Genomic DNA, 14073 nt, shown 5'->3' on the forward strand with positions numbered 1-14073 from the left:
TGTGTTTACCAAGGCTATTCTCTACTATGTCCATCTAATAAAACTGAAGAGATGAAAAATACGCTCAACCTTTCCTGAGAAATAATAAAAAACGGGTTTTTGTGCAGCCGTTTTCCGCAAGAGAGATTTTTCCTTCTACTCATTGACAAGAAAAATTAAAAAAAAAAAAAAAAAGAAGACAGAAAATATGTGAAAAGTATTTAACTTCAAAATCTTCCACAACAAATCAGGGACTGGGGAGTTTTGGGTGAGACCATTATCTCATGGAAATCAGCTTGGCTCATGTCTTACAGTGGCTCTGTGCCGTCTTTTACCAAGTACAGATTTGGCCCATAAATGTATCCAACACATTTTAGGCTTGTGTCAAGCATAGTCTTGTCAGTGGTATATTTCATTGCAAATGAATCTACTATTAACTACCCCACATGAGGACTCAGAAACACAGTTTTATTTAGCCTGGTTGGTTTAAGGATGTTGTTTATAACACACGTAACCTTAAATTGCTGGTGTTGGCTTTCTCCAGGGGGGAATCCTCTTCCTGTGTCAGATTTCCCAGCAAGTGGTCAGCAGGGTGCTTGAGATCGATGCTCTTCTGCACAAAGAAAGAGGTTGTGTCTGGCAGAGCATTCTCTGTGAGTGATCCAAGACTTGGAGCTTACTCCTTCCCTCAGTCCAAAATAGGCTGAATTTGGGGACCTTCCAGTATTGCTACAAAAAAACATCTGTTTGGTAGGGGGGGCTTGGAAAAAGCTGAAGATATATTTGCTACAACAGAGAAGGGGCAGAAATGAGCTTTTGTGAATAGCTGACTAACTGATCTTTTGTTGGACTTGTCCTCTTGTTGCCAAGTCTGCAGCACATTGCTACTGCTGTTTTCAGGTTTTTAAATCTTGGAAAGAGGACTTTTCAGTTATTCTCAAAATTAAAACTGTGGTACTTAACTGTCGAAACTTGTGGATGTGAAATAAGAAGGTCCTACCATGCATATTACCCACAATTTCTATGACTTTTAATGGATGAAAAAAAAAGTGCCTGAAGACTTCTAAAATTATTTTTAAATTATTATTATGGAAACATTGACAAACACAAATAACTAAAAAACCTACTGGAAGCTTCATTTAATGGTATTGATTCATTGTCCCTCTTGACTTTATTGTCACTGGATCTGTTTGGACACTTATGTCACCCTACTTCACTGAGACGTGTGAAGGCTAGTTTTCTTTGCATTACTATTAAATGTAATAGTGGTCTTAATAAATGTAGAGTTGTTTTCAATACAGCATTTCTAAATCTAAATATGGAAGACACTGCGAATGCATTTCTGCCACAAAAAAAGCAGTGAAAAAACAGATGATCCAAATTCTTTATTTTGGAATTGGCATCCTAAGCTTGTCATCAACATCAAAATGTTTTATAGTAACTCTATAGAGCATCTCTGCAGACCTTTGTATAACAAACATTATACTCAACAATACAATTGTCAACCAGATTCAGGACTCTCTGGTTTTTAAGGAAGCAAATTCATTGAAAGAATATTATAAATCTGATGGAAAAAATTTCTTTGCTGTGTTTGTCTGCTCTGTTGCGTAAATGTAGTTGTTGAGTGCCATATGAAAATACTGTCATAAGGAATCCCACTGAGCTTCCAGATGCTTCTCCAGAAAAGGATTTCCTTTTGGTCGCATTTCTAAGCCTTGTGCAGATGTCTCAAATACCATCAGACACCTAAAATAGCACTAGACATGTAAGCCGAGGTACCTGACCAGCCTCTGACATCTGGTCAGCTGCAAGTCTCTTGAGAGTCCACTGACAGAACAGAGTTACTGACTTTTATGGGAGATGGGCTGCCAAGATTGTCAAGTGTACCTAAAGATTTCAAGGCTGTATTTTTACATGTACACTGCTGACACAAGCTGTGTCTGGAACAGGACCTCTGTTTTCTTTATGCTGCTGTTCATACCCTTCCCCACTGTAGTAAAATCAAAACAGTCAGCAATGTCCTTCATGCACTGATGCATGTCCAAACCACTGCACAGCTGTCAGCAAATACTAGCATCATTAGGACCAGTAGGTTAAAAATTCTACCATCTGTGTAAAATGGATTGAGATTGACTATTGTTGTCTTTAGTTGCACCAAGCGCTTATTTAAAAAGTGTTATACAAGAGCAGTGGTTGGACAACAGTAAATTCTGATATTCCTTCTGAATTAAAGAGTCTCACATAAGCTAACCTTTGTGAAATGACTGAATCCTATTCACAAACATGTCCAGACAACTAAATTTGCAAACATATTACCAAAGATGGTTGTAGGTGACAGTATTAAACAGCATTTGAGTTAGATCAACCACAGGTAAGTATAGTTCTTCATTCTCCTCTCTGCACTTTCCTTGTGTTTGCTCGATTGGAAAAATTACATCAGATCTACAGTGAGTATGCTGAAAACCAGACTGTTTTCGAAAGGATATTTTCAGCAGCTTCTTTAGAAAGTCTGGTGAACATTATTCCAGCTAAAAATCACAGCTGTTGAGATAAGCAAGATATCATGGGCATTGTCAGAACACGTGCTATCACTTTTCTGTTTGCAATGGTGAATGATATTTGCATTCTTGAATCTTGGAAGAGCTGTGTCCTCCTCTCTGAAAGTTAGCAGATGCACATGCCTTCTAAGTCAAGGCTCTCATGTTTTCACATTCCAGGAGTCATGGCATGGGCATGTGCTGCCATGTCCTGTGACATTTGGGGCGGGCAGCAGAACGAAGCCTCCATAATCCAAGGGGAAATGGTGAGTGACCTACTACACCACTTAGACATACACAAGGGATGGGATCCTCCCAAGGGTACTGAGGGAGCTGGTGGAAGTGCTAACCAAGCCACCTTCCATCACTTATCAGCAGTCCTGGCTAACCGGGGAGGTCCCAGTTGACTGGAGGGTAGCAAATGTGATGCCCATCCACAAGAAGGGTTGGAGGGAGGATCCAGGGAACTACAGGCCTGTCAGTCTGACCTCGGTGCTGGGAAAGGTTATGGAGCAGATCATCCTGAATGCCATTACACGGCATGTGCAGGACAACTAGGTGATCAGGCCCAGTCAACATGGGTTCATGAAAGGCGGGTCCTGCGTGACAAACCTGATTTCCCTCTACAACAAGGTGACCCACTGAGTGGATGGAGAAAATCTGTGGATGTTGTTTATTTGGACTTCAGCAAAGCCTTTGACACCATTTGTTACAGCATTCCCCTGAAGAAACTAGCTCATCATGGCTTGGATGGGTGTACTCTTCGCTGGGTAAAAAACTGGCTGGATGGCTGTGCCCAGAGAGTGGTGGTGAATGGATTTAAATCCAGCTGGTGACCGGTCACAAGTGGTGTTCCCCAGGGCTCGGTACTGGGGCTGGTTCTCTTTAATATCTTTATCAATGACCTGGACGAGGGGATCGAGTGCACCCTCTGTAAATTTGCAGATGACATCAAGTTAGGTGGGAGCATGGACCTGCTTGAGGGTGGGGTGAACCATGCAGAGGGATCTGGACAGGCTGGATTGGTGGGCTGAGGCTTCCAACTAGAAGGAGCTTCCTTCCAACCTAGACAATTCTGTGATTCTATGTTTTGACAGCTTTAAAAGTTTCTCCTGTATTTATTAGGAAATCATTGAGCAAATCATGGTACAAGAAAATAAAAATGGAGCTTGCATTTAGCACCATTGCCTTACTGTGTACTTCCAATAGAAAATACACTGAAAGATGTAGCCGTTTTGAAAAAATGAACACTAAAATTGTTAAATATGCTTCAGAATGTATTCAGCACAAATGAGAGTAAAGCTGGAATAAGAGTCAATCAGACAACATACTAATGTTGGGAAGAGACTGTGGTGTACTAAGCCTCCTTGGAGTTGAGAGAAATCTTGATATTTATTATTAATTCCGACACTAGTATTGTAGATGACTTAGCTGTACCCAGGATTACATTTTCATACTTCACTACTAATTTTGGGTGCTTTCCATTTGTGCACACTTTTGTCCATTGGGCTTAGCTTTCCATGGTACCACTCCCTACTAAAGTTAGTGGGTGCTGTGCATTTATGAAAAGTATATCCAAAATATTTATATTTGGAAGGTGAAAAAACACCGAACTTTTTCTTTCTATTATAACATGTGCATCTTAAATGTTCTTCTTTGATTCAATTTGCAAATCAGGGAGATAGGTAGGAATTATAATGAGGGATCTGTAAGCATTTAGGCAGCATGAAGCATTTATTAGCATGGAGGAATCCTAGTACCGCAGTGCTGTGAAGCAGTTAATAGATAACAGTTTACGTAAAGTACTTATGACGAGAAAAAGAGACCATGGTAGCATTAAATATCAGCGTTTACCCAGGTATAATTCTGCAGTGAAAGATGGATCTATGGAAGATTAGAGGAACAAACAGTTTTCATCAGGGTAGAGCAGGTGTATATTACACCATAGATTTTAAATGGGACCAGTAATAAAGCCATTCAAACAAACTACTAACGGAAAAGATGGATTTGCTGTCCCTCGAGCTGGGTTTCCTCTGCCCTAAATTAAGCACCCAAGGTGTAATTAAAAGCTCTCCCAAACTCCAGTTGCCCTGGATCAGCCAGCTCATTCTTACTAAGGGCAATGGTTGGCACTCTAGAGGCGTAGGACCTACCCCAAGCAGTATTTATCCTCCGTACACACTTGGACACAAGGCAGGTTGGCTTTTTTGTGGCTGTGCCTGGGGTATGCATGCATACTCACCACGTGGTTTACGGTGTCCCTGCTCCATGACTCTACTTCTGCACAGACACGCTTCTCTGTCGCTGTTACACCCAACCTGCCACAAACAGGTTTTGGAGGCACAGAGGTTTTCCTCCCCCTACAGACCCTGTGTGTAACACCAGGCCAAGGAAACCTGAGGGGCATTCAGACTGATCTCTTCATGGACACAGAAAAAAAAGATTCCCAGCTTTCAATCACAGTTGCTTTCTACCACTTTACTTCTTCCCAAACAAATTGCAACCTCTGTCACCTAGCCAGTTGTCTCTGGCCTCTCGCCATCTCTTTAACAGACTGCTGCAGCCAGGGCTGCCTGTATTTTGGAATACATGATTCTCTCACTTCTTCCACATCACTGACTTCAATGCATGGCCTCTGCTAAACCAAAGATTTGGAATATCATAGGTTCCTGAGTGAATGAAGCAGGGCAAAAGAAAAAGCAGAGTAGTCTCTATTTGACTACACAACAGAGTAAAAGTGTCTCTTCCAACATCAAATTGAGGTCTCCAGCCCATGGTCACACAACAGGAGGTTCCCAAGAAAGCACTCTTTTGATCACCCAAGGGCTAACCCCGAATTGTGGGATTATTTGCACTTTCCCTGGGTACAGAGTTAGCAGAAGTAAAGTCCACCAGTTCCTCACAGTTACCAAGCTGAGAAGTGAGAGGTGATATTCTAACTTAGACAGAAAGTGTGAGGGGGTCTGATCCTCCATGATCTTTAGCTTCAAAACAATATGTGGGTAAGTACAAAAAAAAACAGTCTCCCCAGATGCTAAAAGTTCAGAAGTCTTTAGGAGCCTGAATCAAGTTTTCTTACTTCTGTACAAATGCAATTTTTAATGCAAGTATGGCACAGTTCTACATACAACACCATTTTGAGTGGTTGTTAATCTTTAGGGATGGGTGCTTAAGCAGGTACCGCACAAGTGAAAGCCATTTTTTTTCCCATATAGAAATTGCAACAGAAGTACTGAACACCTCAGCAGCTGGATCAGGACACAATGAGCATTGTGTCTACGTTCCAAAAAGAGAGGATATCACCTTTCAATAATATTTACATAAAATCCCTTTACTTCAACTAGAAGCTGGGCAAATAATACCAGAGATTTTCTACTGACGTTTTTTAAGATGGATTTAATTAGCATTAGTTATGTTCATGCTCCTTTTGGATTTACTTTCTGTGAATGTGCTAGGGATTGCATTTCATGTTCATGGAAAGTGGATTTCAAAGTTACATTCATAAGTAATTTCAAAAACCAAATTTAAATGTAAGGTAAGAAGGCATTGAGATTGGAAGTCTGTGCATGTTCGTCTAATCAGGGAACAGGGCAAGTAACATTTGTCTTATCAGCACTGTCATGTAAACTGAGCAGCATCACTTCAGTTTGTAAAGTTGTGGTCCATCACTAGAGTAACATTCAGGGATTGTTATATAATAGGTTTAAATTACAGATAATCTAGAGAGAAATGGATCTGTTCACAGATGTTCTCTGAATATAAAACAAAGCTAAATTCTTTAGAAACTGTTAATCTTAAGAATTATTCATTCAGTTCGCCTTCTGAGTATGGAATATGGTTTATTAAAACCCAGCTATACTTCCCCGTGCAATATAAATAGCTAGGAACATTGAGATAAATGTCAGCTAGAAGGCATCCCTCTTGCATTTAACTGAAATGGAAGCTTGATATAAACACTTGCTTAAAATAATTATTTTTTAGTAATAGACAAAACCTTAAATCTAGACTGACATCTTAAATTTAGGCAGGGGATTTCTGCAAATCCAAACGTTAGTTCAGTGCCATAGGCATTTCTATTTGGCATCAGACCAGGCTTGTTTCTACTATTTTTGAAATCACAGACAAAACCACAGGCAACTGGACCTCTCCTAGGAAAAAATTGGATAAGAAGCAAAAAGAGTTTAATATTCTTCCATCCGTTAGTCCCAAAAGGACATTATTTTGATTTCTGTTCTCCTCATTTTCACTGTGCAATGGTTGTAGTACTTAGAAAGATAACAGGAAATATATGTTTTTACTACTCAGGTATAGTATTACCCTAAATACTCAACGTATTTTAACTATATTTGAACTATTAATAAAAAAGGCAAGTAAAGCAGCATACCTCTTCTTTATTTTCAGGATGAAAAAATGACTGTTTCAGAGAAGGTGAGGTTGGGAAACCAGTGACAGAAGCAAATTCTGAGGTGGTTGGAGTTGAAATGTAGCTAACAGGGACACACTTGTCATTATCTCCAGAATCATAGAATCGTAAGTTTAGGTTGTAAGAGACCTTGAAGATCATCTAGTTCCAACCCCCCTGCCATGGGCAGGGACACCTCCCACTACACATGAAGAACATGCCCCCAAAGCAGTCAAGAGCTGCTGCGAGAAAGACTGAGCTTTAGCAGGGAAGTTGGACTAGATGATCTCTAGAGGTCCCTTCCAACCCTGAAAACTCTGTGATTCCGTGATACACCAGGTTGCTCAAAGCCCCATCCAGCCTGGCCTTGAACACTTCCAGGGATGGGGCATCCATAACTTCTATGGGCAGCCTGTTCCAGTGCCTCACCACCCTCACTGTAAGGAATTTCTTCCTAATATCTGTTCTAAATGTACCCTCTTTCAATTTAAAAGCATTACCCCTCGTCCTATCACTACACTCCCTGATAAAGAGCCCCTCCCCATCTTTCCTGTTAGGCCCCCTTTAGGTACTGGAAGGCCACTATAAGGTCTCCCCGGAACTTTGTCTGTTCCAGGCTAAACAGCCCCAAAATATTTTTCATTTGATTTCACATCCCAAACACTTTTCTTTTTTAATCCAAAATGTCCTAAAACTCTTTTTGCAAGTAATAATGATCACTGTAGTTTTCAGTTTTGCTAAATGAATAGAATATCTTCTGTGAGTCTGAATGACTGAGTAAACTGGATTCAGGCTAGAAAAGAGAGAGCTTGTGGGGGGAAGGGGGGGGAGGGATAGAATCTGTAAAATTAGAGTGGCCTGGGCAGGGTGGATAGGGCTTGACTGCTCATTCTTTCTCCCAATAAAAAAGGTGCAGGATAGCAAAGAAAAGAAGTGAGACTCAGAGAAAACAAGATGTCTGGCACCAGATATCTGACCATCAGAACTCCTTGCCAAAGGATGCTGTGGGTGCGAAGTTTATGGATGGCTAAGGACGGACTGGACAAACAGATGGAAAAGACATTCTCTGATGGTCACTGAATCCTCAAAACCCATACATAACTCAGGAAATTCTCTGAACCAAAAATAGCTGAAGCCTAGGAGAGGACTATTCTACACTTTTCTTACCCTCTCCTTGCACAGATGGAGTCTGCTGCTGGAGATTCTGGGCTACCTGTACAGTTGCTGACTTAGTATGGGCCTGCTTATTTTCTCATACAGGTGTATGAATACAGTATGTCTATTAATAATGAGTGGCTTTATTCGTTTTCTTCACAGCATTTTATTTTTAATTAATTAACAAAGTTTTTCCTTAATCCAGATTTCAAGGTATTTATTTGGGTGTGAAATTATATTTAAAGTGTGTCATGATCTGCAGAACTATGCTTCAGAAATGTAAGACAATGTTGCTGTATTTAATTTTTTAGAATGACTGAATGTATGAATGAATAAATTAGTTGACATTAACTACTACTTCAGATCTAACCAGTACACAGAGCACATTTTACAAGATTAACAGAATAATTCTGTTCTTTAAACAGATTCTGAAGCTCAGATTGTTAAAGAACTTATTTCCATTGATCCTTGGAAACAAGTTCTACAGAAATTTTAATCCATACCACTTAGTGCAAATCATAAATAAACTGCTTGATACTTGAAACTGAAAAACTGATCTCCAAATAATCTCCAATATTCATAACACCTGAACTATTACCTTCAATAAAGATCACCAAATGCAGATGGATAAAAATAATAGTTTACATTTTCTAAAGTTCAAATATGAGAAAGGTCAGGCCCAAATATCAGTACCTAACTTTCCATTAATTTTCTGTGTTGGACTACATGGCCCAATCACATATGAAGGCCTGTAGGGTATCTGAATGAGGAACGGTCCTTTCAGCCTCTCACAAGCTGCTGCTATCCCCACTGACTTCAAAAGCTGCTGACATCTGTGCCTGGTGTTTCCATTGCTGGTCCTAAAGCACATTGAAATAAAGTTGCTTTGGTTTTCCTTTCTGACTATTAAGGTCTCACTGAGACTATGAACCTGATTAACCTGTTGAGAAATGTCAAGCTGACATGATTAAAAAATAGCTTCAGACACTGAAGGCTATTTAGCTGCATCCCCAAAATAGCAAATTTCCCTTGAGTAAATCAGAGCTAAATTTTCAAGTGCCTTCAGATGCCTTCTTACCAAATCATGCCTTTTCTTGCTTTTCAAATGCACAGACTGCTCATACGTATACACCTGCCATAGCACAATTCACTGCACCTTTATATTATTTTTTTTTTATTTTTATTTCACTGCACTCCAGGTTTGTATTGTAGTTTCTGTACGCTAGAATGGGTGTCATAGAGCTGTTCAGCTGATTCTTATACCTTTGAATGAATGTATACATTATACAATAATGATCCCACCTTTCCAATTATATATGATGTGATTATTTTCACATCTACATGTAGATCTGCATGAACCAGATTGGTTCTGTATGTATTATAAACTGTGGTATAGTCGCTGGGCTTATATCATTAATACAGATGTCTTGCATCTCCAAATATTAAATTAAGGTCCACTGGATATAATCCTTTCTTGGCATATATATATTTGTAACCTATTGGATTTGACAATTACGACAAAGTGTTAGGTTTTAAAAAAGTGCCCCAAAGCAGTACTTGGACAGTATTGAGTGAGCTGAAACCCAAACCACTATCCTAAAAACCTTTGCTCAGGCAGTAATTCTACTAACTATCCCAGCCCTTTAGATGGATACACTTGATAGCTGTCCTTCCCTTTGACAGTGAGTACTTAGCTTGTACCCATGCTCTGATCTGCCTAAGCGTGAGCAGCTTAGCACTCACCTCCTTAGCCAGCCAATATTCAAAGACAAGGCATCCTTTTGCATAAGTGACAGTCAGACCCCTATAATTCAGTGAGGATCTTTTCTTTGTTTTGCAGTGGAACTTCTGGAGGAGGAAGTTGGAGGATGTGAAACACCTTTTAAACTTTAGCTTAGTAATTAGAGTAATTAGAGTAGTCATATGGGAAAATGCCTTTTTGTGCCTGATGGGACTCAGATCCCCATTTTCTCATGCCTTAAGCCAAGATTTGTCAGGCAGCGCACTATCAGGATTGTTCCTGTGAAAACTAATGCACTCTGAAGACCAGATGTCTGATGAACAGAGAGAATGACTGTTTAAATCAGTGGTTACAGCGGTTTCTTTTGAGAAGGTATGAGGATTTCTGGTATCTCTTCCCATTGCCCTTTTAGCCTTACATTTCAAATCTGCCTGATATGAAATACATTAAAAGCCTTAAATTCTAAACCCAGGATCTGCCTTACCTTTCCAGTCATGATGCCCCATGCTATGTTTTGTCTTTTTAGCCTAATCAGTCTTGAACTATCTTCTAAGTAATTCAGCTTGAGGAAAGGCATCATTTCAGGTGAAAAAAAGAGTTGAGTTCTTCAACACATTGCTAATAGAGATGTTGTTGTCTAAGGTTTGATGTGTCTGCAATCTCTCTGCTTTCCAAGGGTGCTAAATTCAGTGCGCCTGTGGGACAATGTCATAGAATCATAGAATCATAGAATGGTTTAGGTTGGAAAGGACCTTGAAGTTCATCGAGTTCCAACCCCCCTGCCATAGACAGGGACACCTCCCACTAGATCAGGTTGCCCAAGGCCACGTCCAGCCTGGCCTTCAACACCTCCAGGGATGGGGCCTCAACAACCTCTCTGGGCAACCTGTTCCAGTGCCTTACCACCCTTAAAGTGAAAAACTTTTTTGGAAGGGCAACATACTATATGAACCGACATGTAGATCAAAGCCAAAAGAACTATTTTACAAAGAAAACAAACCAGTCATTTCACTGAACAAAGAAGCAGCAGGCCTAAGTATCTGGGCTGCACAGGGAATTGGAGGAAAATTGTACTGTATTGCATCACAAATTGCAGTGTTAGGAAGGGGAAAGATGGCTACAAAGATTTCTCCCTTTGTGGGCCACCTTGCTTGTGTCTGCACTGGTGGGGCTGGGATGTGTGACTCCTGCTGCACATGCTACACAAATGACTTGCAGAAGGGGAGCTGTAGGTAGATCTAGGAAAGGAAACACAGAAGCTTTCTGCCTTACAAAAAATACATTCTGCATGTACCAGAGAAATACCAGCTTAGGCCCTGAGTGGAGTTAAATCTCATAGAGGAAAAGCATAGCGTTATTTCTACTTACCCTAACTGATCACCGTGTTGGACACACTGAGTCAGATCCCCAGTTTGCATAAATCAGAGAAAGTCAATGAAGCTATATCGATTCACACAAGGTTATTTGTTAACCCAGCGTATTTCAGACTGTATAACTATGGTTTGAAATAGAGCACAATCCATGACAGATTCCTAAAAGAAAAAGGAGGCGAGGCAATACAGTGAATCAGAGTAAACTGAAATATGTGTAACCACATAACAACAGTAGCCAAAAGTAACACTTCATTATTGCACTTGGGGTTGGAGTTACTGTTCACTCTTTTTCCTGTTTCTTTTATAACTTTGCAATGATATGACAATAAGGTCCTGTGGGACAGTCAGGCTTGCAGAGAACACAGGCCTTTCCACATGTCCCAGGCAAGAACACTACATATTTTGCTACAACCCCCTCAGCTGCAAAATTTAATCTCAGGGAGGCAGAGCTAAGACTTCTGAAATTTTTCCCTTTGTGTCTCTTTCTGTCAATACAAATCCAGAACTATAAAAACTCTCAATGCTTTGAAATACCTACAGCTGTGTGTAATTAGCCCATTCTGAGTTCCAACTTCTTGATATTCAAGTTACACCAACATTCAGTTGAGAAATACGAGTTTCACTGAGAAAGATGGTTAAAATGCACATGTGAAATTATTTGAGTACCAAAATATGGATCAGGCCAGGAGGAGCTGACTGAATAATTGTAGGGGAATTATTTACCAGCTGGAAAGGGAAAGTTGTCAGTTTTACTCTAGCCATATTGTCTGCTTGTGACTTTTTAATACGTTTGACTCAAAAACGTAATCATTAAACTGTTAAAAGTGTATTTTAGCTAAAATGTGCTTGGTTCACAGAAGAAACCTGTGGATATTCAGTGAAATATTCAGGTAGCCAGGGGTAACTTTTATCTGTTATATTGAGCCTGTATAAAAACTCACACTGCAAGCAATTGAATAATTTTATATTGTGAGGGTCTTAATTCATGAATGCTAAATGGAATGGGGCACGCTATACTAAGCAAGAAATTGTATCAGGCCAAGGCCCTGCAGGTAACACTGTGAAAGGTGAAGGTAAAGAAGGAATGATCTAATAAAAGAAACTTTAGAACAGAGCAATAAAGTGAATGGTATCAAACTGAGATACCTGACGGTATTTATCCAAGAACTCAGGAAGAGACCTGATATGTGGAACTGTTGAACTGCTAACCACAGCATGTAGCTTATAGCTTGAATCACTGGAAGGATCAAAGCAGCAACAGTGACAATTCTTAAAAAAACCTTCAAGTATGATCCTGGAAAATATGAGCCAGCCTGACAACTAAGCTAGGTAAACTGGTAAAAAAAATAAATAAATAAAACAAACAAAAAAAAACCCACAAAAACAAAACAGCAAATAACAAAACCAAAAAAAAGCCATAAACCAATAAATAATAGAAATAGTAGATAAATATGACCTATTCAGGCTTAACCTTTTGAAGAGAAATAATACCTCATAGGACATCTTTGAAGGAGCCAAGAACATAACTCTGTTGGTAAAACCATTTGGATATTCATAAAAATTTCTGTGAGGACCCTCATGAAACTATTAACAAGATGCAGTTGCCATTGAATAAGGGCTAAGGTGGATCCAAGATGGAAAAAAAAGGTAGCAATAAGTCATTTCACAGTGCGGACAGATCTGCCGAGGTATCCCTGAGGATGCTACTTGTGGGTATAGTGAGGTGCAAATACTGCTGGTGAGACACGCTTATTGGGGCAGTTAAGCCTGAAGCATTTTGCAAAGCACTGCAAAATGTATAATAATATTGAGGATCTGAATGATAGACAGATGAAATTCACTGTTGATGTATGTGGAGTCATGAACAAGGGGAGAAGTCCTCTCAGGCTACGTACACATTGATGGACGCTTATTTAACAGCTGCTAATCACCAAAAGGATCTATGAGACACCATCAACAGTTCTCTGAACATGTTGGCTCAGCAGTGATCAGAAAGGTAAAAGGAAGAGCAGGATTATTGGGGAAGGAATGGAGAGTAAAACAGAGGACACCAGTATTTCACTCTACATATCCATGGTCTGGCCACCCTCTGAGTAATGCATGCAGTTATAATCATCCAGTTTCAAAAGGAGTCTAATACAAAAGAAAGATAAGAAGAACAGTGACAAAAATGATCTGAGGAATAAAGCAGCTTCCGTCCAAAGAGCTATATCACAGATTAGGACTCAGACTGGAAAAGAAACAACTGGGGCGGAGAGGGAGTATGGTGCTATATAAAGTCATGAAGGGAACGAAGAGGGGTGACTGGGGAGGGATGATTCATTATTTCTCATGCTCACAACTGGCCCAGTGATTCTTCAATGAAATTATTGTGCAGCAAGAGAAAAGGGGAACAAAAGGGATGGAAAAAATGCTGGGGGGACTATTACTCAGTCTTGTCGCAGATTTTATTCTCTTTCCCTGACGGAGGTAGGCTTTCAGGCTAGATTGATCTTTGGTGTGATCCAAGCAGGCAGTCCTTATGCCCTTACGTTCTATGTGCCTGAGCAATTCAGAAAAGTAACTAGATAAAACAGCAAAGAGTAACATGTAAATATGCATTCAGAAAAGACTGGAAACAAACAGGTTAAATTCTATTGCAGCCGTCATTTTTAAACAAAACCCTTTCCCCATCACAGAATTATTTATTCAACAGTACAGTTTGTTACATTACTTTTTTCCTACATTGTGCATGTGAATGTAATTTTCACCCTCAATGCATTTCTAATGTAATTTTTCTAATGAATATTTTTGTGTATTTGATTAATAATGTTTTATCATCTGTCTTAATAATTATGTCAAGATCATTAAAATACCAAAGTGGAAAACTACAATTGGATTGTCTTG

This window comes from Vanellus vanellus (genome assembly GCF_965231255.1).
Source record: "Vanellus vanellus genome assembly, chromosome: 3".
NCBI lineage: Eukaryota > Metazoa > Chordata > Aves > Charadriiformes > Charadriidae > Vanellus > Vanellus vanellus.